Genomic DNA, 4093 nt, shown 5'->3' on the forward strand with positions numbered 1-4093 from the left:
GCCGCTGCAGGTCAGAGGACCCGTGCTGGCGAGCTCGAGTATGCAAACAGTAGTGTACGCACCTTACGCTGTCTCGGAGGGATCTCTCTCTGTGGGCCCCGCTCGGACGGTCGCGCGGCCGCCCAAGCGTGTCCCGAAATCCCGCCAAAAGGCACGAATGGCAAAGGCCTTTGGGGAGCCGGGGCGGAGCTGTGGCCAAATGGCAGTGATTAGTCACTTAGCCGCCTCTCCACCGCCTGAGGCGAGAGCAAGGGAAAGAGGAGAAACAACGCGGGAAGCCGGCAACAGCCGCGCAAAGGCGACGGCGGGAAGCCACGATTCCCACAACCATTCCTCCAATTCATAAGTCGGTATATTTTCACAAAAGGAATCCGTGGTGAAACGAAACGTTCGGCGGCGTCGTTCAGCACTGGAAGACCTGGTGGCATAGGCGGGTAACGAAATCTGTTCGCTGCATAGGGGGATTTTCTAGCTTAGCAGAAAATTCTTACACTTTATACAATACACTCGACACGGGTCCTTTTCTTCGCCCCACTCAACCACCGCGAAACTGAGAGTCTCACTTATGGTACTACTCACCACTGTCAAGTATTTCTTATGTCGAAGTCCCTCACACACGTCGCACACATATCCGAACGGATTGTGCAGGAAGTCTGGTTCGAAGGTCCTCGTCGCACCCGCACTTCCACTGAGTTTGATCGGGTGTTAAGTAGCACGGCGAACCTTCACGTCGTATTTGGTGTCTTCGACCCATTGTGGAACCATGGCACGCCGCTTCGCTTCCTGGCGACGTCTCTTGGCTAAGCGTTCTTCCCTTTGCTCTAGCGTCTCCACCGTACGTTTGGCATTGTTACGATCATTTTTCCGTTCGTTATTTCTACGCTCAACGTTGAACTGGCACGAGACAGCATCCGGGCCCGACGAGTTGAGCTTTTTAAGTCTCCAGCGCCGCTTTAGCAGCGGCATAACTCTACCCTCCATAGAACACGGCGCATCGACTGTTCATCTCTCCACATTGATATACGCGGCGCAATCTCCTTCCGCATGCGCAGTAGCGCACACAAGCTGTGCGCCGGCGAACGCGCGCGGCCAGGCACGCCCGCTGTACGCAGACGTCACTCGCTCCTAGCGCTTGCGCAGTATGGTCGATGGAGGGAGCACGCGAAACGGCGAGACTGTGATCAATGACTGCGAACGTGCGCGGCGAGGAAAGGCAAAGCTGCGCATGCGCAAGGAGCGGATGACGTCACACGGCGCACAGCTAGCACGCTGGGGCAGCCGCCGGAGCAGGCGCCGCCGCCGCGCGCGCTCCGTCACCTCGCCGACAGTCTCTCCCTCTCCCTCTCTGATGCGCAGTAGCGAGTGCGCATCGCCACCTGCGTGGTTTTTGGTGTATATAAAACTGGCAGTGGCTTAGCTCTGCTGTGCCAGGATATACGTAGCCTGGGGTGCCGGTGAGGTGTCCACATCTAGGTGGACACCTGAACCAGAGGGAAGGCAGATAACTGCCCTCATTTCACAGTGAACATCTCAACTATGCTTTAAGCTAAATGGCGGTAGTGACAGGTATGCGTAACCCGTCGCGGTGGCTGTGCGTAACCCGCCGCGGTGGCTCAGTGGTAAGGGACTTCCAGGGCTTCGGCCGCTTATTTGTTCTTTAGGCAGCGTCTGCTTCGGCGGACGCGGTTGGTGCTGCGACGGGCGTCCTTTCTTTTCTTTTTCTCTTTTCTCTCCTCTATGTGCACATCGAGTGGAATACCGCCCTGGTCACCTTCATTCCTAAAGCTGGCAAGGCCATCAACACGGACAACCTCCGCCCCATCTCTCTGACTTCCTGTGTGGGCAAACTCATGGAGGCGATGGTACGTTACAGGTTGTCCGAGTTCATGGAATCCAAACACCTATTCGCAGACACCATGTTCGGGTTTCGCCCACACAGATCTGCACAAGATGTCCTGCTACAACTCAATCGGGCTGTCCTCGACCCCGTGGAATGCCCTCACAATGACAAGGTCGTACTCGCATTGGATTTGAAGGGTGCATTCGACAACGTTACCCACGAGATCATTCTCACCCACCTCTCTCAAACTAACTGTGGCAGAAATGCCTTTCTATACATTCGGCAATTTTTAACCGACAGACAATCTTACATTCGGATCCAGGATAAAGAGCATGGCCCTTTTAATTTAGGAACCAGGGGTACACCCCAGGGCGCGGTGCTCTCTCCCCTCTTATTCAATTTGGCTATGATGCGCCCACCAGCCCAGCTGGGCGCTGTCGCCGGTGTGCAGCATGCGCTGTATGCTGATGACATCACCCTGTGGGCCACGCAGCGTTCCCTTGCAGACATTGAGGCTAACCTGCAGGAGACGGCGACCATAGTGGACCGTTATGCTCGCCGCTGCGGCCTCCAATGCTCCACCCAAAAGTCTGAATTTGTGTACATACGCCCCTCACCAAAGTGCACAACCAAAATTTCATTGTCTCTCGAGACAGGTCCAATTCCTGAAAATATCGAAGTCCGGGTACTGGGGCTCTTTATACATCAAGACAGACGGTCAGAAACAACATTGGCCAAACTCCGTCAGGTGGGTGACCAGGTGGGCCGCTTGGTCCGGCGGGTTTCTAACAAGCGCGGGGGGTTACAATGTAAGGACGCCTTGCGGCTGGTGCATGCATTTGTAACCAGTCGAATTCTATATTCGACTCCATACCTTCACCTGCGGAAGCAAGACGAGGATGCACTCGAAGTCATCCTCCGCAAAATTATTAAGCGGGCTCTAGGCCTCCCCGTGACCACCTCCAAGAAGCGCCTCCTGGGGCTAGGCATCGTGAACACATTTCGGGAGCTCCGGGAAGCCCACTTGACTAACCAATACACACGTCTCTCGAAGACATCGTCGGGTCGCCGCCTCCTTGCCCGACTACACATCCAACACACCACTCTCATGGAAGAGCGCGTACGTATTCCATCCCAGTGGAGATGCGCCCTCCACGTGCGCCCTCTTCCCGCGAACATGAATCGTGAGGACCATAATGGCCGGCGCCTGGCGCGGGCGGAAGCCCTGGCCCGCCACTATGGATCGAAACCCGGCGTATTCTACGTGGATGCCTCAGGCCCCCACCATGGGGGATGGTACACAGCCGCAGTCGTCCACCAATCCAAAACAGTGAACGGCCTTACTTTCCGAGCCCATGACATAACACACGCGGAGGAGGTCGCCATTGCGTTGGCTGCATCTGATTCCAATTCAAAAACAAATATTTCCGACTCGCGAGGGGCATGTCGGAACGTCGAGCAGGGCTGGGTACCGTATCTAGCCTACCGCATTCTTCAAAACAGCGTCTACACCGGTGACCCCGCGCACCGGCGTATCGTTTGGGCTCCCGCTCACATGGGCCTTGAGGGAAATGAGGCAGCTGACGCCGCCGCCCGCGCGCTCTCTCACCGGACATTCCCCTCCGACCCTGACGATCAGGAACTCGAATTTATTTCAGCTTACACCTTCAAAGACATCGTTTTACTCTATCAATATGGCCATAGTCTTTATTCCCGCCCGTGTAAAGGTCTGTCAAAGGCGGAGGAGCGGCTTCTGCCTGTATACTAATACTTTGCTGTGCCCGGCAGCTCTGAAACACTTCGACCCTTCTTTCTCGGGCAGCTGTCCGCACTGTGCGGAGAAGTCTTTGGACATCTACCACATGGTGTGGGCCTGCCCCTCCAACCCTGCTATCCCCCCTCACCACAACCCAACCCGGGAGGACTGGGAGGACTGGGAGGCGACCCTGCTCGGCTGCTCTGACCTGCAGGCCCAACGGGCCTTGGTCGCGCGAGCCTGGGCGGCGGCCGATGCCACTGGGGTCCCGAACTAGGGACCTCCACCTAGTATTTGTAAGGGCTGGCCCCCTCTGGGTCAGCTCATGCATAACCTCCTGTATTATGCCTGTACATAAATCTTTTCCACCACCACCACCGTGGCAGCGGTGGTGGTGGTGAAAAACATTTATAATGCAATAAATATTTACAGAGAGGTAATTGGGGTAGGCCCTATTGGCCCTTTCCCCTAACAATACTAGGTGGAGCCCCTATTCC

This window comes from Amblyomma mixtum, chromosome 9 (genome assembly GCF_055824585.1).
Source record: "Amblyomma mixtum isolate Tamu chromosome 9, ASM5582458v1, whole genome shotgun sequence".
Taxonomy (NCBI): domain Eukaryota; kingdom Metazoa; phylum Arthropoda; class Arachnida; order Ixodida; family Ixodidae; genus Amblyomma; species Amblyomma mixtum.